The sequence below is a fragment of the Tursiops truncatus genome, chromosome 9 (assembly GCF_011762595.2).
Source record: "Tursiops truncatus isolate mTurTru1 chromosome 9, mTurTru1.mat.Y, whole genome shotgun sequence".
Classification (NCBI taxonomy): Eukaryota; Metazoa; Chordata; class Mammalia; order Artiodactyla; family Delphinidae; genus Tursiops; species Tursiops truncatus.
In genome coordinates, this window is record NC_047042.1 from 70,378,160 (window position 1) to 70,403,597 (window position 25,438).

The 25,438-nt window shown below is 34.7% G+C and overlaps 1 protein-coding gene across 5 annotated transcripts in view; it reads left to right on the top strand.

The window, feature by feature from the left end:
* FOXP2 (forkhead box P2) overlaps positions 1-25,438 on the top strand; it is a 532,789-nt gene that overhangs the window by 51,846 nt on the left and 455,505 nt on the right. For 4 of the 5 annotated variants that reach the window (XM_073809847.1, XM_073809849.1, XM_073809850.1 and 1 more), the window contains exon 2: positions 13,438-13,582. The exons of the other annotated variant lie outside the window; for it this stretch is intronic. The gene's annotated coding sequence lies outside the window, so the exon portion shown is untranslated. The remainder of the gene's footprint in view (positions 1-13,437; positions 13,583-25,438) is intronic. 5 annotated transcript variants of the gene reach the window in all.

Genomic DNA, 25,438 nt, shown 5'->3' on the forward strand with positions numbered 1-25,438 from the left:
AGCTTAGAAAGCACAGATATTTCAGACACAGTATTGTTTATAGGTAAATATCAGTTTTCTTACTATTATAAATTCCAAAGAATCACTAGAACTTAAAAAGTGTATAAGCTATGAATTTTAAATGAGGGGGTGGATTAAAATTTCAAGGATCCAGGAACATTTAGAATAATTTCCAGAAGATCCATTTCAAATAGAATAGTCTGGAAAAGTAAGAGCTTAACTTATAGATGGTATTATACCATTTATGTTAATCTAAAAAAACCTCTTCAAAAGGAATTGGATGGCATTTGCTATATTAGTTCCACCTTAACTCAAGGCTCTCCGTCTATCTTCTGCCATATGGTCAGGTCTCAGCAAATGGTGTTTCCCTCTTTTCCTTTCTCCATGTTGGTTTGTAAATCATTTATAGGCTGAACTACTAGGCAAGTATTGCTGTTAATGAAAGATAAAATTAAATGTAACTGTTATGTATCCTTGAGAAAGCATACTGAAAGAAAAATTAAAATATTATTTTTTAAAAGCCCACTTTCAACTTAGAGAAATTAAGCTATGTCCCACAATATCCCCAAAATGATTGACAATCTTTTTAACATTTGAAAATATACTTTCTAGTACTACTTTAAAAGGCATAATTTATCAGAGTAATATTATAAAGCACTGTGATTAGATTCTCTTGAGGTTTAGTTTTCTTTCACAGTTTGCCCTTGCTCCTAAAAAGGAAGTGCTTTAGTGTATTGGTCAGGACAGGTTAGGTATGTCTCCTGGCCTCTGCACAAAACCATATGACCTACAAAAGATAACTGTGGTTACACCTGGAGAAGGGAAACAGTAACTATATTCAATATACAAAGGCTGTCAAAATGAAATACAGTACCTTTAGCATTTTATAGTTTGCAAAGCCCTATCATATATATTAACTTTGTGATTCCCCATAACAACCCTATCTTATATGTGTCTGTGTATGTATATATATACACATATATATGTGTATATATATATACATATATGTGTGTGTATATATATATGTAATATATGTGTGTGTGTGTGTGTGTGTGTGTATATATATATATATATGTAAAGCTCAGAGGTTAAATGACTTGACCAAGAATAACAAGTGGCTGATTTGTGAGACAGATCCAAATCCTCACATATTATGTCCAGTGCCATTCCCTCTATACTTTTCCACCTAAGAAGCAGATGTCATTTATGTAAATGCCAAGTATTCAATCAGGGACAATGACAAGTTTCACATAGCTAGATTTTGCTGGATTTAAGGCGCCTTGTAAGTGCTAAGACTATTCAACTGTATAACTGGCTACCACAGAAAGCAACGATGATTAGAAATGGTTAGGCAGAGGCTAGATGGCCATCTGTCGAGCTTGCTGTTGGACTGGATGACCTTTAATATCCTTTCCAATTCGGAGATTCCATGACTCTATGGTGATAATGATGCTGTTTCAGCGTGTTGCCAAGTAACATGTCTATTGTTTTTTCTGCCTGTCACACACAGCAGTGACAATAAATATCGTTTTCCTTATATGCCATGACAAATTTATATCATAGTGTCCTATTAGCAATTAGCATTCCCGAAGTTTCTTACCTTTATAATGTTCAAATCTATTCTAAAAATGCTGCCCAAAATTTCATTTTAAAAGGTGTGCAAATAAAATTCCTTTGATGGATGACATACCCTAAAGCAATATCCCTGATTCCTTCCCCTTTCTTTTGCTTTCAAGCTTCATCATTCACACCCTCCTCAATCTACCGTTGCCTGTACTGATTAATAAAATGACTCATTCATTCATCCACTCATTCTGTAGACATTCATTGAATCTATGAGCAGAGCACTCTTTGTAGTTAAGAAAATACAAGACAAGATTTAGAATCTTACTAGCTATCAGGGTGGTAAAGCAGAGGAATCAATTCATGTCAATTCAACATGTATTTATTAGGCAACAAACAGTAAGGTTACATAGTATCTGAATCAGATCCACCACCAAAAATGAATGAGTTGGTTTCTGAATCCAGATAAATTGACTAACTCTAGGAGGTACAAGGTTTACTTTATCTTACTCTTTGGCTATAAAGCAAATGAAACTCACCACTCTACAGAAGCTATCCAGTGTCAGACATAAATACATACAAAGGCAGAAACACATACACATAAAGGATGATCTTTTGCAGCTATAAAATACTTTATTCTTAGCTCAAGAAAACCCAAGTCCCTTGTCGAAGGTTTTGAATGCTTTCATTGACTTTTGCTGAACTCTTATATCTACAGCCAACTTACGTTTGCAATTGATGAATGAATGAGTTTAGTTCTAGTATGAATGTTGGTTAATATTTTGCTTATATTAAGGGGAAAGATATGAGTGAAATAACAAAGTTGTATATTGAAACTTAATCATAATATAATAATGAGATGAACTTAATAATTTATCATTTGTGTGAGTAACTCCTTTGCTGAACCAGATAATAGTTTTTGAATATTGGGAGAACATTTCCTCAGTTTTTTTGTGCTGTTCACATAAAAGATGTGGGCCTGTCACTTGGGCATTCACCTGGGCCTAATTATAGGAAAACTCACAACGTGGCAACTGGCTTCCATCAGAGTGAGCACGTGAGAGTGAAAAGACAGAAGTCAGAGTTATTTTGCAACCTAATCATAGAAATGAGATGCCATCATTTTGCCATATTCTGCTGATTAGAATCAAGGCACTAGATCCAGCCCACACTCCAGAAGAGGGGATTGCATGGGACAGAGGTAGCAGAGGCTGGGATCACTGGGAATCTTTGAGGCTGCTATCACAGTATAAATCCCACTAGACTGCTTTCCTTGCGGTATCTACGACATATAACCAAGCCCAAAAATCTGAAAGTCATTTTCAATTTTCCCTCTCTTAGTCAATCACAAAGTGAAATGGACACTAATATAAATGTCTATCAAATATGGCCTCTTTGCTTCATCTCCTTTGGTATGGTGCTCCTTCAGATTTTCATTCCTTCTTATTTGGATTACTACTTTTTATTCGTTCTTATGCCTATAGTTCCTTCAGTTCCTCTTTCTGTGCAAAATATTTGACGCCAACTGTTCCCCAGTTCCACCTTCTATCCCAGGCTTTTATACAGCTTGTGGGGCTGCATCATTGAATTTCTAGTGCTAAACACAGCATCTGGAGATGGTGTACGTACAGATATTTTTGACTGAGTGATTAGGCGTTAGAGGCAGAATGGGAGTCAGTATTAAAAACTCCTTAAATATCCCAATGCCAATGAATCCTCCTTATTTTATCCTAGAATACTGGCTCTTTCTTCCATTGGGGAAAGTGTTGAATCCATCTTTTTTCCTAATCACACATAGCTGCTTCTTGTCTTTTTTCCCGAGTCCTCATCTTTTACCTGTGATTTTTTGAAAGTGATCTTGACTTCTTTCTCCTTGGAACACCTCCATAATCTGACATATTATCATAAATACAAAATTGCCAAATGTATAGATGTGTGATTCTTCGCATAAGCTTTTTTATACAAAGTAATAAAAAAAGCTATTATATAATTTCACTGTGAAAACCAACTAAAATGTCCTTCTGAAAGGTGCAAATCATACTTTCTTTACAAAAAAGTGCTTTCTAGCACACATCTGCTATTTGCTGAGGTTATAAGTAATATCAGCAGCAGTAGCCGTTTAACTACCACCAAAAATTTCTTTTATTATTAATTCCCACTATGCTTCGAGTATTTTTTATCTGTGTAACAAATTGCATTCATTAAAGTAATAAAATAATAAATTGTTTCCACCTTTGTCAATCAAATAAAAATAAATGTCAACTGGAGCTTCTTAAGCTAACAAGTGAGACTTTTGACTTATCTGCTTTATATGTGTTAAAAATAAATTAAAAATAAAATATAGCAGAGTAATGGATAAAATTTGACTTAATTTTCAGAACCCTTATCTTGAGTGAAAAAATAATTTCCGTTTAAATTTTCGAAATGCTAAGGATGTGGTAAACGTATCATAGTGCAATATAGTGCAAGCAACTCTGGTTTGAAGACTCTTGGTGTGTATGTACTCTATAAATATCGTAATCAGCAGCATTTTAAAATTAGAAAAATTGCGAGATTATTGGAGTACCATCTAATGTGCAGTGAGATTTTCTAGCAGGTGCTAGTTTAAAAAAATTTAAACTGTAAAAAGATTGAGTAGATATTTCAAGTTTATTCTCCACTGATAAGCTTTAAATGGTCAGTTTGGCTTGTTCAACTTTAATTTAATTATTAAAAACAGGTAACACGTAATACTTCATAGCTTACTGTGTCTCAGCCACTTTAAGGGTATGAAGAGATAGTTATGTTTTTAACCCCCAACTAAGCAAGGTGGGACCTGTGACAGATGGCCCTTCGTTTGTCCCAGTGTGCCACATAATTGGTACTGGTTTTTATGTGTATGTAGTTATGAAAAAGTTTGAGAAGCAGGGCCTTAAGTATCCATTTTCCCTTTTCAAGAATCAGTCACACCAACCAGTTTCTTAGTGTTCTTCTAGAAATAGTGATGCATATATAAACATATATGTATCTCTATATGTCACTTTTTCACAGATGGTAATATAAACATATACACTTTGATGTATCCTGCTTTTTTCACTTAACAGTGTACCTTGGAAATTGCTCTCTGTCAGTACATCAGTATGTATAGTGCTGCTCTGTTGTTTTTTTTTCTGCTGCATAATGTTGCTTATTAAATAGATATATTATCTTTATTTACAAGTGGTACATTTTTAAGAAGCTTTGTTAATATCTGCCTAAGATAGGTGTATATTCTTTATATGATATCTACCTCAGCAAGAACAACTTTTCAAACTTAAAATTGCAGTGGTTTATGTCACTGATGGTCACTTTCACTGTTGAGGTTTTCCTAGATATCAATTTTCCCTCCTTGGCTGGACTATTGTGTTTCTAGCTGGGTTTTTTTTATTGTACAAGCAGAATGTTTTTGATCAGATTGTATTTACAGGACAGCCTGGAACTGCAGCATTCTGTCAAGTATATCACACACATTTAAAATATTGTCTAAATATTTATTCACATGATGGATTACTGTGGCTCACAAAAGGCAGTTACGACCTATTGAGTAAATAATTTTAGTTTTTAAACATTTGGAAAGGCTTTGAAAGGGTCATAATAACGTCTCATCTCAGTTGTGAGAAACAGCCACTGAATACCCTTGCTTTTTTCTTTAAATGGTATTTTAATTCTTTAGTGTTTAAGCAACAAGACAGGAAAAAAAAAAAAGAAAAAATGGAAACAAATTGTCTGCAGATATAGTCTTTCTTTCTTCCTTCCCATGATACTATCTCTCCATTATGAAAAAACAGACAAACAAAATCAAGTCAAACAAACAAAAGAATATTGCATCAGAGTTTAAAGGTTCTTGGAGGCTAAAACAAAATTCCAAAGATGTACGATGGAAATTGCAAAAACATTTAAAATAAGTGGATGTATTTCACTCAAATTTGAAAGGTTAATTTTTATAATGAACTGTGGTTTGATTTAAATGTCTTTTGTGAAACTTCTGTTTAAAAAGTAGTTTATTTCTAAGTCAGCTTGAAAACTGTGCACTTCATGCTACTTCTGTTCTTTCAAAAAGGAGACGAGGTTTTTGTTCTTAATAATTAATTTAAACTTATGTACGTGTGTGTGATTTTCTTTTTTCAATCATGTGGCACCAGGTTCTTTTATTTATAATTCAGAGGTTGCTTGAACTTTACAAACCTTTTGCATTTATTTGAGATTAATTTGTTATTTCTAAAGAAAGTGAGGAAAATAGTTTGTTTTTCCATTCGATATTAAGTTTATCTAGACATTGTAGGTTTGTGATTGTAACATCTTTTGACAAGCAAATTAGACCATAGAAAGAGCATCCAACTTGGAGCTTGGGGCATATGGTGCTACCTTCTGCAAATATAACTCAAAAACAAGTCATTCTGTTCAGTAAGGGGTCATGTTCAGACTCGGGTTCTTTACCTTGGTGTGCAAGGGAAAAAGTAGCCTCTTAAAGAAAGTTGTAATCTCAGAATGTCAGAAAAATGTGCCTCTCTAAATTGAAGCTCAAAGTAAGAGAGATTAAGATACCCATGCCTACAATTTCATTATTTTTAAGATCTAAAATTACAACTTGAATGTAAAAATGGTTAAGGAAAACAATTACGGTAGTAGAACTCCAACAGAGTAGTTATTTAGGTTATTATTACAGCAACTAGAATTATTAATCCTGTAAAAATTTTGCTCTAAAATAATACTGTGATTAAAATTCAGTACCTGGCATCTCACAGTGTGTCAGCATGGTGAAAAGAACTGTTCTGAGATGATCAATTGAACACATTACTTTTGCATGTCAACATTTCTATTTTCCTTATCTAGGACTGATAGGTAAAATAGCCCAATATATACACATCTTGGGATTTCAATGTATGGATAAAGATGAGGGAAGGCCTATTGATCACTGTTTAATTCATATTGTCATTTTGAGCACACGCTTCTACAGATGGTGGAGTTTTGACTGCCCATCATAGCACCAATACCTTTGAGACAGCTGTTGCAGATAAACCTCTTTTACATGCTTTAGGTCAAGAGTAGTCAAACCTGTTACAGCACCTGCTTTTGCATATGTAAATCTGTTGTTTTGTCATTGTGTTAAACAAGAAGAGGTAACAGTCTCTTGTGGTTGTAAATAAGTCTGGAACATTGCCTACATGAAATGAAATCCAGCAAAAAGACAACCGTGATTTCTGTTGTGTAGTCATGGGAGGTTTCTTCTGTTTGGGGCTTTGTTTCTGGAAGACTGCCCGTAATTCGGAGGGAGGGTAGAGAGGCAAGTTTATGTCTGGAGGCAAGAAGAGGGAAGGTGTTTGCTGTCACTGACTGTGGGGTTGTTGTGAAGTTTGACATGCCCAGAAGCTACCAAATGCCACGTGGGGCCCCCCTGCTGCATACCTCGGTTTTCATCATCTGGTGAGCCCGCAGCAGGATTTCCAGGCACTGGAGTCGACAACATGTCTACTTTGGTTTGGAGCTGATTGATCCACGGAGCAGAACTTGCTTGTGGGATCTTCCCTTGCTATAGAACGACATAAATGATTGAAATGCTTTCTTTAGGAAAAACAAAATTATCATTTGTTTACGGACCTTAACTGCTTATGGGGAAGAAATTGTCAAATAGTAATGCAAGTAGAGTTTGCTGGAAACTTTCACTAATGTTTGTGAATTATTGTCTTCTTCAACTTTGACATAAATAAAAGTGGGAAAACACAATTAGGGAGGAAGAGAGGGTGAAAAGAATTTCTTATTTACTGTGTCTCTTTAAAAGGTGAGCAGCATGTAATAAAAATGGCACCTCAAGATTTGCAAAATGACTGAAGATTTTACTGTGTTGCCATAGATGGCTGTGGGGCAGAAAAAGGAAATACTAGAATTGATGAACAAATGTTGCATGCTGTCATTTTATATTACATATTTTACTGTGAAGTTGTTCCTAATTTTCATTTTTGAAAAAATAGTGCAGAATGCGTATACCATAGAAGGTAATGTTATAAATTTGTTAATTGTGTTAATTATGTTGAAGTTTGTTTATTCTGACATGGATTTACGATAAGCAGGTATAAAAAATATAATTTTCTAGCTTTGGGAGAAAAATTAAAAATTCTTCCCTGACCTTTTAACCTTGTCAAATGATTTCCCTGCTCTTGACACAGTGCATTATATCTGCAAAGGTTGGAAGTTAACTCTTCAAGGTACCAGACATCATTTTTATTGGGATATTAATTCTCAGAGGTGCTAATCTCATCAAGATTTGTGGGCATTTTCTTTCATAGGCCATTCTGATTTGTAGCTCTTTCTTTTCACAGCAGTATTAAATACCAAACCTTCTCTGATATGGAAGTTCATTAGAGATATGTCTTTGATGGCAGCCCTTTCCTGGCTTCAGTTTCAAATACCTTGATGTAAAGCTTAAGAAGCCATTGTGTTGTAAGCCCTCCTTGATGTGCCTTATTTAGATCTGCATAGTAAATCAAGGAAAGTAAATAACAAGGCAGCAGATGGAAGCATGGAGATAAGGCCAGTGAACAATTGTATTTGTATTTTGTTATGATGTTGACAGGAGCTAAAATTCACTAATCTAGTTCAACTGATCTGCATTTCAAAGAAATCTCATTTAGCAGCAACTTGAAGGTTTGTAGGATAAAGTTCTTTTATTGCAGCCTTTATTGCATTCTTTGCTAATTTATCTGGTCAAGATTTAGCCTTGCTTACTTAAAGCTGCAAGCATGTTACAAGGAGTCTTAAATACTATGAAAGCATTAATGTCTAGACTATGAACTGAAGGTAATTACATATCCAGCCCTGAATAGGGTACATTTAGAAAATACTGTTGTCCAAACTCAATTGTCAGGGCAATATAGATAAGGTAGTTTTTTTTTTCCCGTCGCCTGCTCGTTTGTTCTGAGATTTTTTCTACTTCATAAGTAAGCTAATATACAATCAACTACTCAGAAATTGTGTACAGAATGAGTCGATCTCTTTTAAATGTGAACCTAGTGATGCTGATACTGGTTGTGCCCTTTTGAGAGTGGATGATTATTAGTTTTGGAAGTCTGATATCCTCATTTGACTCTGCAGTTATAAACATGTATAATACATAAGTGAAATATGTTTAATGTGAAATTTAAAGTGTTGTAATAAGCATACTTTGAGGTGACATACACAAATATTGGTATTTTCTAATTTTGATTATAGTGTATGTTATTTAATGGAAATTAGTTATTTTCAAATACAGTTAGAGAAATTAAATATTATATGTGTATATTTACCTATCAGTTAAATTTTGGGTAAATTTGGCTTGCATTGGTTTCAAAAGGAAAGTGAGCTCAAGTTCCGTCTCTGCCACTCACACCCTCTGAGATCTTGGATAAATTTCTCTCTTCTGTAAATCTCTCCTGTAAACTGGAGGGAAAGCCAGAGGCACACAAAATTTTCCCTGTTAGAAGATCCAATAAATAAATAAATATTTTGGTATATATTTAAGAAAACTTGAGTGTTCTTGAGTAAAGAGAAGGTTTGAGATAAAATTCTGAAGATATATAAACCATGATTAATTTGAAGAAGGGTCAGAACCGTAATATTCAAGTGAAGATGTTTAAGAGGCAGTAGAGGATAAAGAGCTGAGCCAAAGAGAAGGTGGAAAATTGCGTTCATAGGATGTTTTAGGCAATACAATTAAATAGCAAGCTTTTCGCAAAATGTAAATGGTTGTATAACAAAAGATTTTGTATTGTGTTGGTTGCTCAGAACTCAGACCACACTTTCCTTAAGAAGCCGTGTTATATACACATGGCTTTTAAGTCAAAGGCTAGCCCTTCAATTTAACCTTGAGGTCAAAAAGGAGTGCTTTATGTCCTTAGCTTGCAAATATTATTATATTTATTATTTTTTAAAATATGAAATTTGTTACTAAATCTTAAAAATTGGATTTGTCTCTCTTTGTTTCTGTTTCTCTCCCTCTCTCTCTTCTCTCTCTCTCTCACATACACACACACACACACACACACACACACACACACGTGCACAGCTTTTCTAACTTCTCTTGAAAACTCACATTTGGCAGGGCTAAGACTGCATTCCTGTGGAGCAAATGCAGGAGCATATGCAGTAATCTGATGGGGGTTAAAAAACACCTCCTTAGAGCCTTTGCCACAGTACCCTACAACTTTCTTTTATCTTGCACCTAGCTGCTCTACACTTTTATCTTTGGGTATTTTATTTTGTGATCCTTATGATATATTTGACGTTTATCATATTATTCTTTCTAGTAATATTTGCCTTGAAACCTATCCACTACATGCAACAATTTTTATAAGTGAAACATGCTTGGATTACAAATGAGATACCAGGAACAGGTTGCCTCTCACTCTACTGGGTTTGGATTTCCCTGCCTTGTCTTCCGTTGCCTGTGAATTCTTGCAGGACTTCACTTTCTCCTTAACTGTTGGTTGCTTCCTTGGTCTTGGAGTTAAGACTGGAGGAAGTGGGGACAGATAGGAGATTGTATATTCAGTAGGAACTTTCGATCTGCAGGTCAGGAGAGAGGTGTGGACTGGATATACACACCTGGGAATCATTTGCAATAAATTGTGGTTATTGCAAGAACTGGAGCGCAGATTAGGAAAAGAAGAGGACTAGAATGAAGTCTTGAGAAAACTGACATTGAGGAAATACATGTAAGAATAGGAACTAGCAGACACTGAAAAAAGGAGGTCTCAGAGGTAGGAGGGGAATCAAGAAAGAGGGGTGTCATGTAGGCCAAAGGTAGAGTTTTATGAAGGAAAGAATGAAAACTAAGCTAAATGAATTAGCAAAGTTAAGCAAACCAAGAATTAAGAAGTCACATTGGATTGGTCAGCTAGGAGATAATTCCTTTGTTGATGATGAAATGTTTAGCTTCAAGGATGTGAGGGCTTCCCTGGTGGCGCAGTGGTTGAGAGTCCGCCTGCCTATGCAGGGGACACGGGTCCGTGCCCTGGTCCGGGAAGATCCCACATGCGGCGGAGCGGCTGGGCCCGTGAGCCATGGCCGCTGAGCCTGCGCGTCCGGAGCCTGTGCTCCGCAATGGGAGAGGCCACAGCAGTGAGAGGCCTGCGTACCGCAAAAAAAAAAAAAAAGGATTTAATAAACCCTTGACCTTCTCTGTGAATGTACTGATGTTAAAAGAATGGAATGTTGTTCATCCCAATCCCAATAAAATAGTTTTGTCATGTAACAGCATCATAGAAAACAAGAAAAAGAATAACTTGTTGATAAAAAGAAATAATCATGTAAATGAATTATAATAAATTAATGATACTTTGGAGGAATAAAGTTGCCATCTAAACTGGGACACTTTTGAGAAGAAAAGTGGTAGCTGTTAATAATGAATGTTCAATCTGATTATATAGTTCACAGTTTTTTGAGTGCTAGCTCTGTACCAGACACTGAGATGAGTTCTTTACGAGTTTATTTGATTTAATGAGTAAGGGTTTCAGTTGCCAACACTAACAATTATTTCTTTGTATATACTGAATTCACTGACAAAAATGTGATACATAATTTTGATGTCTTTACTGACCTTAACTCTATTTTTTTAAAAAAAAGCTGGTACCCACTATATACCAAACTGTGTCCTAGGGAATGGGGAGATGAAGATGATTAACGCATAGTTCCCATTGTTAACAGTCTACCAGTGGAGTTGAGAGAATCTGGGAACACATTTCAATGTAAAGTGTCATGATGATAGTGTAGTTTCTGAAGACCCTGACTAGTATTTTAGTACATTATGTCCTGTATTTTTTAAGCTTAAGATTATAGTGTATTTGAACATGGCAAGGTAGAGTTTGCTCTTTGTAAAAAGTTTTACCAATGGAATAGACAAGATATAGCTAATTGTACATATAAGTGGGTTTTTTCCTATCACAGAAAGTATATTCTTTTTTTTTTTTTCTCCTCTTCCACTCTCTCACAGAAAGTATATTCTATGTATATGTATATATATGTGTGTGTGATACATGGGGGGAGGGAGAGAGAGAGAGAGAGAGAGAGAGAGAGAGAGAACGATCAGTTCTTTATCACAAAGGGATGCATTTCCATATCTATAATGTAATTTTAGCCGCACTCAAACGGAATATTCTGTGAAGGGTCTGGCATATTTCTCTGACACATCTGGTAGATATGTATGGCATTAATTAGCATAGGTATTGCTATAAATGACATGTCAGTCCAGGACAACAAAAAGTATTTGTTACTGATGTCAATCATTCACCCTTTGTCAGTTCAAAAGGCTTCCCTAAAGGAATGTGCATTGATCTGCACTGATCCAAAATATAGCAAAATCATTTCTGTGTTCTTGAAACTAAGGTAGAACTACCTATGTTTGAAAAGCCATATGGAAATATTCATATAGAATGCATGTTGATAAGTTTTAGTAGTAAGACTATTAAGTTAGGCCAAGATTAGTTGTATCTTTCTAAAAGAAAATATACCAGTTTTCTGTAATCCTAAAATCTAGTCTTGAGTGAGTTTTCTCCTTCAATAGCTTTAATTTTTGATAGTCAAATTTCTGTTCGTTTCACTTTGAAATAATTTTGAGGTGTTCCAGGTAGATACTTACAAGTACCCCTGACTCTGATTAAAATCAGAAGGGGCTCACGTAAGTATCAGTTTGTGACCAGATGGATGGCTTAAAGAGACATTCTTCTGCCCACATACATTTTGGTTTTTGTATTTAGCTATTCCTATACAGCTATTAATTGGCTTCATTTGTTTACTATATTGCCACTATAGTTTTTTTGGAATAGTAATCACAAGTGTAATAGTTTTAAATTTCTGAACGAAAACTGGCTTTAAAGTGCTAACAGACACATTTCCCCCATCTGTATTTTATTTCCAAATTTCTCTAAATGTTCCCCCTACATTCTAATTTATTATTTAATGGAAAGCAATATGAATGACTTAAAGATAAGGCAAGAGAGTGTGATCCAGGGTATGGCACAAGTTGAAGACATTTATCTTGATATTTCATTTTAATGAGGCAGAAAATATCCGTTATTAGAAAACTACAATTTGATGAAGTTTGTAGAATACAATTAACTCCTTTAAAGTTATGTATGTTCATACCACCAAAGATCAAATAATCATATATTATGTTTCTGTGTTCTTGTGAAGGTAGGATGTGTTGCAATTTTATATTAATGGATTTCTTAGAGAGTTAACATCAAACCATATTAAAAATGTACTCCTGTTATAGGCTTTAATTTGACCAACATGCTCTGTTTGAATAGCAGTTCCCAACCTTTGTACCATCTCCAAAATTCTTACTCTAGATTTCTTGCCCTGCCTACAGGCCCTTTGCTATCTGTTTCTGGTCTGTCTCATGCTCTTGAAGTCATCTTTTTTATTATTCCATTAAAATTTTTTTAAATGGATTTCCCTTTACACTTTTCTAATCATCCTGTAATTCTTTAGCCCTAAGACATTAAAATGAATGAGTAAAAATATTTGATACCTAATCATCTCTGCCAGTCCATTCAAACTCATGGATTTGCAAAATTATGTTAAAGTCTTTTAAAAATACATTTGAGTAGGCTTTTGTAGTCATTTGGATTTTGAATATTAATTTTCTCTTGCTGTGCTGCTTAACCATAAAAATGAAAAAGAAGATAGATGTGGGTTTCTTTTAGTGGTGTTAATTTAAACTACTTGATTTATTTATTGTAATATGCAACAATGGCAACTCCTATTTTCTCTGTTCACCTCAGATCCAAGAGAAAATAATGAGAAACCGCCACCCCCCAGCACAATGAGAAAAAAGTTTGATGCATTTTGTAATAATTGATTAAAAGTATAATTTCCCCCTAGATCAAACAAATAATAGAAGTCTGTTGAAGCTTTGTCCTGACCTATTCTGGAAGTAGAAGAATACCCTGGAGAAAGGAGCATTGTAAGCACAAAGAATAAAACTCCTCAATCCTGGGAGAGAGAATTAAAGTCTAACCCTCCATATGTAAGTCATCTGCACTCTATATTTTCCATCTCTCAGTTTTTGTGGCTATTCAGGTGTTAGTAATAGAAAACTATGCGATGACAATATTCTTTGGATTTTTTTTCTCTACAAAATACACGGGTGTTTTGGTAGGTAACTTAAATTTCTATTTGTGTTAACATTTTCTAACTAATAACATAGGGTGATGCCGTACAATAATAACATTTAATGCAAAATGGATTAGTTTTAATTTTACCTTCTGGCAGAGAACTGTTAAGAATTTTGAGAGTATTCTGATGAAAAGAAGGTAACTTCATTTGATTTAATATGTGCAATTGTGCCAGCATAATCCCTTTATGCGCTAAACTTTGATTCTCTCTTTTTCTTTTATATTTCTTCATATCTGAGAATAAGGCTATCTTAACATATCTATTTAAGTACACCTTCCAGTAAGAGAGACGTTAAGTCCTTTTTTCACTTTGCATGGTGAAAATGAATTTGACTGAATTTGTATCCATAATCTACTATAAAATATATGTAACTTCTGTCAGCTCAGTGTATTGGAAAGACTGATTTCCTATTTTGTCAGGAAGAACTTAAAAGATGTCTGTTAATGATTTTATAGAAACATAGAATTCAGTTGCTGTTCAGAAGCTGGTAGAAAGAATGATGACTAAAGGCAACGCTTGTTTTAGGAAAATTATTTAGGAAGAAATTTCTTATCATCACTACCTTTATCTGGAAAGTTACCTCGTGCAGCATCCTTGTGATAAGGCACTTGATATGTGAGGTAATGGCTTAACTGCCAGAAATCTGACTTTTGCTTATAATTGATAACACTTTTCATTCATCAGTGAAAGAACTCAGTGATAGAGTATTGTTTTGGTTTTAAAAGGTCCAAATTATGCAATAGAAAATGAATGCTTATTAGAGTTGAATAAAACCAAATCATACATTCTCCCAATTATTTCCAGAACTGAAATATGAACCTTTACAGGTTTTGAATGTGATATTCTTAATCACATAGTATCTGACAAAGCTGTCAAAGTAGTCTACAGTGAGAATTCTTCAAAATTACTAGGTTCATGTTTAATCTTGTTGGTTGGAACATCTGATAGAGCCAGGAAACACTGTTGCCATTCCTGACAATCTATAATTGTGAGTTAGGAATCTTGAATTTAGCAGAAACTATGCATAAAAAAGAAACTTTTTTGGTTTTAGCAGTTCAGTTCAAAATTTTTCCATCATTGCACTAGAATAGACAACTTGGAGAAAGACTACAGACATTAGTATTGCTTTCATGACATGAAACAGTTGCTTTTCACTTAAAACATTAATTTTTATTATTGAGAAGTGTGATGAAACTTTAAAGAGTTATTTAAATTTGATAAGTCAGTAGTGAACTCTCATTTACTGGTTTGAGCTTGATGACAAATTGGAAAATATTGTCATTCACAGAAAAAATTTTCTCATCTTCTGCTCTACAGCAATGAAATTGGATAAAGTATGGCAACATGGTCGAATCTCCTAAGCATAATGTTGATAAAAAACACCTAGACCCAAAAGAATAATACTGTATGATTTATTTTATATGAAGTTCCAAAACTAGACTTTAGTGTTTAGGGATGCAAGAAGCGATTACAACAAAACTAAAGATAATGGTTAAGTTGTATATAGGTGGTAGAAATTGGGGTGGAGGTTCCAGGAGCTTCTGGCGTATCAGCAACATTTTGTTTATTCACTAGGCTGGTGGTTGCATGGATATTTGCTTTATGAAAAACCATCAATGAGAAATTACGTGCTTCTCTACTAAGATCAGGAGCAAAGTAGAATGTCCCCTCTTAACAGTCCTATTCAGTATCATACTGGAAATCCTAGCCAAGGTAGTAAGATAAGAAAGGGAAATAAAAGGCGTACAGATTGGGAAGCAAGAAATGCAATTGTCTATTTGCAGATGACATGATTGTCTATGTAGAAAATCCAAAATAATCAACCAAGGAAAGCTCCTGGTATTAATAAACAATTATAGCAGGGTAGCAGAAAACAAGATTAATATACAGAAGTCAATTGCTTTCCTATATGTGAACAATGAACAACTGGAATTTTGAAATTAAAAATACAATACCATTGTATTAGCATCAAAAAAAGAAACACAGGAATAACTTTAACAAAATATGTACAACAACAATATTAGGAAAACTACAAAATTCTGATGAAAGAAAATCAAAGATCTAAATAAATGGAGAGGTAGTCCATGTTCTTGTCTAGGCATACTCAAATATGGTTATGATGTCAGGTCTTCTTAACTTGAAGATTATAGATTCAACAAAATCCCGATCAAATCCCTGTAAGTTATTTTGTGAATATTGATAAACTGATCTTAAGTTTATATGGAAAAGCAAAAGACCCAGAATAGACAACACAATATTGATGAAGAAGAACAATGTCAGAAGACTGACACTACCTGACTTCAAGACATTTTTTAAAGTTACAGTAATCAAGACAGTATGATATTGCTGAAATAATAGACAGATCTTTGTAACAGAATAGAGAATCTGGAAATAGACCCACGCAAGCATAGGCAGCTGATCTTTGACAAAGGAGTGAAGACAGCTCAGTTGAAAAATGACAGTGACTTCAAAAAGTGGCACTGGAACAGCTAACTGGACATCCATATGCAAAAAAAAAGAAATTTAGACACAAAATTTATACTTTTTACAAAAATGAATTAAAAATGAATCATAGAGCTAAGTGTAAAATGTAAAACTATAAAACAGCTGGAAGGTAACATAGGAGAAAATCTAGAAGTTGATTTTTTAGATAAAACACCGAAAGCACAATCCATGAAAGAAAAAACTGGTAAGTTGGGTAAGTTGTACTTTATTAAAATGAAAAACTTCTATTCTGAGAAAGACACTGTTAAGAAAATGAAAAGATAAGTCAGACTGGAAGAAAGTGTTTGTAAAACACATATCTGATAAAGGAGTTGTATCCAAAATATACAAAGAACTCAACTATAAGAAATGGATCTCACCAAAGAAGATATACAGATGGCAAAAAAGCTTATGAAAAGATGCTTGGTATTTATTTCATAAGGGAATTGCAAATTAAAACAACAAGATACCACTACATGGGCTTCCCTGGTGGCGCAGTGGTTGCGAGTCCGCCTGCCGATGCAGGGGACACGGGTTCGTGTCCCGGTCTGGGCAGATCCCACATGTAGCGGAGCAGCTGGGCCCGTGAGCCATGGCCGCTGAGCCTGCGCGTCCGGAGCCTGTGCTCCGCAATGGGAGAGGCCGCAACAGTGAGAGGCCCGCGTACCGCAAAAAAAAAAAAAAAAAAAAAGATACCACAACACACCTATTAGAATGGCTAAAATTCACAACACTGACACCACCAAATGCTGCCAAGGATGTGGAGCAAGCAGCAAGGACTGTGATTCACTGGTGGTGGAATGGATATAGCTTCTTTGGAAAATAGTTTGGCAGTTTATTATGAAGCTAAACATGCATACAGTATTCACTATTATACAACCTAGTAATTGCATTCCTGGGTAGTTACCCAGATGAGTTGAAAACTCATGTCTATGAAAAATTTGCACAAGAATGTTTATATAAGCTTTATGCATAATTGCCAAGACTTGGAAGCAACCAGGATGCCCTTCAATAGATAAATGGAAAAACAAACTGTGATATAGTTATACAATTGACTGTTATTCAGTTGATGAAAAGAAATGACCTATTAAGCTACAGAAAGACATGGAGGAACCTTAAATGAATATCACTGAGTGAATGAAGTCATTTGAAAAGGCTACATCCTGTGATTCCAACTATATGACATTCTGGAAAAGGCAAAACTATGGAGACAGTAAAAAGCTCAGTGGTTGCCAGGGGTTGAGGAGAGGGAAGGATGAATAGGCAGAGCACAGGGGATCTTTAGGGTGGTGAAACTATTCTGTATGGTACTTTAATGATGGATACATAGCATTATGTATTTGCCAGCTGTACAACTGTAGAACTATACAACACAAACAATAAACCGTAATGGGAACTCCAGACTTTAATTCATAACTATGTTTTAATATGGTTCATCAGTTGTAGCAAATGTACCACAGTCATCCAAATGTTAATAACAGTAGAAACTTTATGTCTATTGGGAATGGGGAAGAAGATATATATGGGAACTCTGTACTTCCTGTTCAATTTTCCTGTAAAAGTAAAACTGCTCTAAAAAATTAAGGCTTTATTTTAGATATGTTTCTGCATGTCTAATATAACTGAAAAAAAGAATTAAAAAAGCAATCTCAATGATTCTGTTAAGTAGAGTTCTGAGAAAAGGTGAGATAATTTCATATTTGATCTGTCTACTCTGAATATTCAAAATTTTTTTAAAAGATAGGGTCTTAAAATCAATATTTTGTGATATTATAAAGTAGTGTGTTTTACTTGGAGAAAGTGCTAAGATCCATAGAGGGGAACCTCTGCTTGCATATGTTTAGTAACTTTTAATGACAATTTATTTATGTAGTATAAACTTGTCTTAAGATAGATATTTCAATTTTGAATTTAAAAATGGATATTTGTTTTACAGTATAACCAAAACCCATTCTATAGTAATGAACTACTGATCTTTACTGAGTTGTTTGTAGCTTCTTTCCTTAAATTTTAATGCATTTTATGCAATGGTCCGTCATCCTCAGACACACTTGCTTTTACACAAGTGGGACTTTAATTTGTTGATGTTAATATTAGTATATTGTAAAAGAAATGAAAAACAAATGCACTATGTATTCTTTCTTTGAATAGAAATTTTCAAATATAGTTTTAGTTCAAGGAGTACCAGATATAGTTTTCTTTCTAGTCTCTTTAAAATTTTTCTCGCTTTTCTTTTTTCTCCCTCCCATCCTCTTTTTCCTCCTTATTTTCTTTTTTCTTTCTCAGTATATTCTACCATCTAATTTTCCAAGGAGTGAATATGATCTTATTTAACTGGTTGACATGAACAGAAATCAGGAATTTATTATTCATTAAAATGAAATTTAAAGATCCCCCTTTTCTTCAGACTCTGGATATAGCTAGGCTCAACACAAATGTCTATGGAGAATGCATCTGTTGCTATTACATTTTTTTTGTTTCTCTGAAAACTTGGCATTTGTAAAATATCTATGATTTTGATTTGTCTTGGCCAAAACCCAGATTACCAGGGAATTAAATTTTGAACATATTCAACTAAGAATTATCTTTGTAGCAACTTTTCCTTTGCCATATTGAAATTTTGGGAATAAAATCAGATTTTGTTTTAAAAACCAGCTATGTTTCTTCATAGTGCCAAAATGAATTTTTTTCTATGTTAAAGTGATACAAAGCAATACTTACAATCGACCTAAAACTTATTTTAAGCATACTATGGAGGAAAGAGGCTCATTTTTGCATTTGACAGACCCGGGTTTGCTCTGCCACGTATTCTTTTTATAATGATCTTGGGTAAGTTTTGCATGTGCAAAAAATAATAATAACTTTCTTATAGGGTTTTGTGAAGATTAAAAGATCAAACTTAAAAATACCTGGCACAGAGTAGACACTTAATGGTAGTAGTCTCTCTTGCCCTACCTATGTATGTAGAAATGTGTGTGTACACATAAGTGTGTGTATGTTTGCATATATGTATGTGTTTATATATACATGTATGTGTATTTATCTCTGTGTTTCTGTCTTTTTCTCTCTCTACCCATTTATGTGTCTCTATTTATTCCCTATACCTCTTTGATTTTAAGACAAGACAGTAAAGACAAAACTTCTTATTAAACACAAAATGGATGGTAACCTCCAAATCCATTTGAAGGACCAGTTAGCTAACCACTGAGTCCACTTCCAAGTTAATGACGCAAAGTGATATCTGGGAAAAGGGACTGAGTATTCCTGGGATGAATAACTCTTTTTAGTGGGTGTCTCGATGATCTAGTTTTGTGGAGTTGACGATTCTACCCATGCAACCATTATTACTTAAATACTTCATTTTGATTATAGCCCAGTGGAATGCATAAAGGAGCAACAAAGTTGCCTTGGGTTTTAAAGAATTAGTTTGAAGGTATATTTTCTCCTAAAGACCATTTCTGCTGAACTCTCTCAAATGTTGAATGATTTTTATTACTGTACAGCTTAAAAGGCCCAAATTATCTTTTTGCAAATAAGAGTGTACTGTTTTTCTATATATAGAGTGTATTTTAGTAAACATTTTACCTAAAATAAACACCCATCAGCCATCTCAGATACTTAAGCTATATATAAAAGCATTTGTTAATCAGCTGATCTGGGCAAATGGTTAAGAATGTTTTTCACTGAAAAATATTTTAAAGATTCTCTTCATTCTAGAATACAAAGTCATAGCTTTCTTTAAGATTTTTATTTTAAAATATTGTAGATATACAGAAGATAACACAATAGGCACTCACATATTCAAATTTGACATACGTGAATATTTTGTTATATTCAGATCTCTCTCTTTTTAAGAAATACAATACCATGAATATAGCAAAAGCTGTGTGATCTCATCCTGTTCCTTTTTCTCTCTCTAGAGGTATTTACTATACTGAAGTTGGTTTTTATCTGTATTCTTACACTTTTTATGTGATTTTAAAATTTATGTGAGTGACATCATATTAAATTTGCCCTTCTGAAAAATTTTTGCTTTCAAAAATTATGTTTAGGGGACTTATCCATGGTGATACATACAGGTCTGATTTCTTAGGTTTTTTTTTTAAGTAAGCTTTTATTAAGTATATATTGTACATTTATGAGTTTTGCAGTTGTATACTGAAAACTGCTAAAATTATATTTGTACATCTTGATGAATTTTCACAGAATGAACACATCTGTGTAATCAGTACCCAGCTCAAGAAGTAGCATGCTACCAGTGCTTCAGAAGCCTTCCCACCCTTTTTCCACCTTTTAGTTACTGTCTCTCCCCACCCCGCACTGGGGAAACCATATTCTGACCTCTAACAACATAGATTAGTTTTGTGTTTTTGAACTTTATATAAATGGAATCATTTAGTACATAGTCTTTTGTGTGTATCTGGCTTCTGTTTCTTACTATTAGGTTTACATGCTTCCTCCATGTTATTGTGTGTAATTAAATGTCTATCGTGAGTGCTAGCTAGTATTCCATTACATGAATATACCGCTGTTTCTTTCCATTCGGTTTTGGGACATTTGTGTTGTTTTCTTGTTTTGACTATTAGGCATAATACCACTCTGAAGATTCTTGTGCATATCCGTTACATATTATGCATATCTGTATAGCTAGGAAGAGAAATTTTGTATGATAAGATATCTACATCATTGTATCAACTTAGTGTCTGTATCCTAGCTTATCTGTAATTAGTGTCAGTGTCAACATTAGTAGACATTGCCAAGCAGTCTTCTAAAGTGGTTATCCCAGTTGACCGTCCCACCATCAATGCATGTGAGTTCAAGTTGTTCCACATCTTTCCAAAACTGAGATTGTCTTTTTTCATTTTGCCATTGTTGTGGGTAATAATTAGGTTTTAATTGCTCTGTAACATTCCATGGTTTGAATAAAGCACAGTTATTTTAAAATTCCTTCCTCGGTAAATGAACAATTTGGCTGTTTTCCATTTTTTACTATTCCACACACTAATAGCAGTGAGCATATCTGTATATATCTTTTTGTGTGCATGTTTGAGAGTTTTTCTAAAGTTATAACTTGTAGTAGAGTGTCTGAGTTTTAGAATACTACATCTTTATTTTTATAATATATTGCTAAATGTCTCGCTAATGGGGTTATATCACAAAGTGGTAATTTTTGTTTTATTATAAATCATGCTCGTCAAGTACAGAGTATAAATGTTGCTTTTTTAAAGGCATTATATAAAGCTTAGTACCAGATGATTTGGGGAAAATTTAGTGGGGAGAGATGAAACAGCCTGCACAGCTCCTGGCATATAGATTATGTAAAGCTTCCATTATTATTGTTTTCACTGTTGGATTACTCATCATTATATTGCTGTACAATGCTTATTCTAGAGTCCTTACAATTCATGTGAATTCTCCCACGATCCATTTAAGGTAGCTTCTTCCAATCTTTGAAATTTCCTTCTTTACTAAAGTCTGTTTTTCCCTGCATAACAGAGTCATTGCATATATTTGATCTTGATTTTCGATCACCCAGGGACATTATATATGGAGATGGTTTGGAAAGTTTATATGATTTGATTAATAGACTTATACCTTCGTGACATTCTTATTGGAGATTTGATCCTAAGCAAAATGGTGAAGGGGAGCCAACATTTGCTTTGCCAGCTCCCACTGAGTTTTATGAAAATGGCATGTACTTTTATTTTATAGTTTTTAGTCAGTAATACGAAGATATTTATCTTTTCTGTTCGACGTAAGAATAGTTAGTGTTGGTAGGGTGACCAAAGCAAGACTTTTAATCTCAATTCTTAGGTTTGACCCTATCAGTGAGGTGGGTCAGCATTTGTCTCAAAGAAGGAATGTAATTAGTTTGTTACCATTACTTTAAAAAATAATCTCCATTTCTCTCATTGCCCTTTCCCCCTTCCAGGATACTTTCCCCCCCACCCCCAGGAAGTATTTTGTTTTAACGTCTTTATTGGAGTATAATTGCTTTACAATGGTGTGTTAGTGTCTGCTTTATAACAGAGTGAATCAGCTATACATATATCCCCATATTTCTTCCCTCTTGCGTCTCCCTCCCTCTCACCCTCCCTATTCCACCCCTCTACCAGCAATCCCACTACTGGGCATATACCCTGAGAAAACCGTAATTCAAAAAGAGTCATGTACCACAATGTTCATTGCAGCACTGTTTACAATCGCCAGGACATGGAAGCAACCTAAGTGTCCATCGACAGATGAATGGATAAAGAAGATGTGGCACACATATACAGTGGAATATTACTCAGCCATAAAAAGAAACGAAATCGAGTTATTTGTAGTGAGGTGGATGGACCTAGAGTCTGTCATACAGAGTGAAGTAAGTCAGAAACAGGATCCTTAATTAGTCTTGATCTAGCCAACCCCTAGTTTCTCTCTTCAGATGAGAAATGCATGTTGCTACACAGAATCTGTTTCAGTCACTCTCTCTCCCCTTCTTCTTCATTGTGGGTATCTCTCCACCAAGTGTGTTTTGAATTAGCAAACCAAATATCAACTCAAAATTTCAGGTTGATTTTTCAGAGCAAACTTGTACCAGTAAATTTTAACTGAGTCCTCAATTATTGCCAACTTCTTAATTTTTCAAAATCCTTTACACTTAACTGGTTCTTAGAAGGCTTGTGCAAAAGGCAATTTTGGCTTTGTTGTGCAGTTTTAAAATAGTATTTCTATTGTGTTCCTGTGTTCTTATGGTTAAAGTGATCTGAGATTGAATTTGTTTTTATTATTTTAAATCTAGTTATATTTGGATTTATATAGATCATGATTTGAGGTGGTATAATTTCTCAATAGTTTCATTATAGAGATGAATGCTAATAGATATGATGTTTATATGGAAATACTGAAAATAATAATTTTTGTTTTCCACTGGATTTTAAGAATCAGTGTCATAAGGTACCATCCTATTTCCCACTCTTATCCTTTCCATACAGTGTTGTATAAACTCCTTTATGCCTCATTCAACCCTATGTCCCCACTGCCCAGAATAGTACTGGTACACAGTCCACATTTAATACGTATTTGGTGAATGAATTGATTTTGATGTTCTCTCTCAGAAAAGGACATTGCCTCTTTATGCTGTGATACAAGGTGAATGTTAGTCTTTTGCCTTGAAGTGTAATCCTTTGGAATACCATGTTGAAATGAAATGAATATGAATTATAATGGCTGATCAGTTAACATCCTGATGTGTAACAGGAGTTACACACCAGAAAAAATTCTCAAAACTGATGACAATGACCCTACTGTAATACAGCTTAGTTTTTTGTTTACTCTTTTTTTTTTAACTCAGAGGAACTATATTTGGCTTAATTAATAAGATCGTTTTCTTCAAGCAGAACCTTTGAGTTAAGGGGAAAAAAAGAGCAAACCAAAAAACTATGCTGTATTACAGTAGATTCTTATCTACCTTAAAAAATCTACAAATGTAAATATATCTAGTTTAAGTTCACTCAGAGGGAGACAGGGACATTTTCATCAGCTCTGAGAATTTTTCCTGGGGTGTAACTCATGTATAATTTCTCCTCTGCATTTTTTGACTCCCGGAACAGTTTCCTTTTCTACAAGATGAGGATTGAATGATTGAGTAAAGTACTGATTGATTCCTTCAACAACTTTCTTTGAGGATCTGTGTTAGACCATGTAGTGCATACAGAGATGTGTTGTCATGTCTTGTTGGGTGTCACCCCTTCGGCTATGATCTTTTTCATGGGTTCATAACTTTTTATTCTTGTATTGCCACTGTATTAGTATTTTGCAAAGCACTGGATGTAATTGCATGTGTTTAGACTGCTATGCTTAACCAGAAGTCCCTCAATGTTATTATCGTTGCTAAATCTTAGGACAGTTTCCATTACTCGCCTTCCGTGAAGTCTTTAACACTGCTGACTGCTTCCTCCTTTTATCATCTCATGTTCTCTCTGTGGCGTGTCCTCCCGCTTACTCTCCGTCCTAAGTCTCCTTTATGAGTCTTTTCTTTGCCCACCTCATAAATTTAGGTCTTTTCCTGTGCTCTGTCTTTCTCCTCCAGCTTTACCTTCTCACTCTGTGTGTACATTATTCTAGATGAGCTCCCTTACTTCCAAAGCTCTGACTACCACTTTTAGTGTTGGGGCTCCCTCTTTTGTACCTCTAGCTCGTATTCCGCCTCTGAGTTCAAGATCTGCATTTACAACTGTCTTCTTGATATCTCTACTTAAATGTCCCACAGGAATCCATCTAAAATAAGCTCATTGCCAGCTCCTGTCTCACGTATCAAAATAGGATAGGAAATATGCTTCTTTTATGCTGTTTTCTGTCTTAGTGAATGGCAAGCACCATTATATACCCAGGTGCCTAAGTCAGAAATGTCGGGTCACCAATTTTGGGCCACCTGGACATCTCTCTTCTCTCATGTCCACTCTCCTACTCTCATTAATTCAACCTCCAGATTTGATCAAAATGTGTTTCTTTCTCCACATCCCACTGACACTACCCTGTTTTAAAATGTTCATTTGGACCACTGCAGTGACTACCTGTTTTACTCAGTTCTTTGTACCCTTTATCCCTTCTAACTCACTAGGGAGCAATTTTCGTTTAAAGATAAAGATTGGATGATTTTTATTTTCTTCTTAAAATTTTGCATTTGTTTTCCCTTGAACGTAGGGTAAGACCCAAACTGACTCTTCACAGTGATCTATAAGTCCCTGCAGAAATTGGACCATGCCTGCTGCTCTAGCATCATCTTTCTCTACTCAGCACATTTTAGACTCTTCTTTCTTGCTCCACTTACTCTGGCCTAATTTCGTTAATTGATGGCTTCAAGTTCTTTTGTGCCTTGTGGCTTTTGTGCATGTTGTTCCTTCTCTAGGACTTGATAATGGATGCATGGGGCAAAAGATCAGCATGATCCTAAGATTTCAAACTTAGTAATTCTGTTTTCTTTTGTCATAGACTTTACCCTAGTAAATTGACATATATACAATCTAAGCATCGAAGTATAACGTGCATATAAGCCCTCTCTAGCCTAACCTTCTGCAACCTAAAATATTTCAGAACTTCATACAGTGATTCTCCAAAGATATCTTGCACTCCATACCTCTTTGCATGTTCTGTTCTCTTTGTATGGAAAGTCCTCCACTGCTTTTGTGGTAGATGAACCCCCTACTGTCCTTCAAAACCCAGTTCAAGCACAGATTCT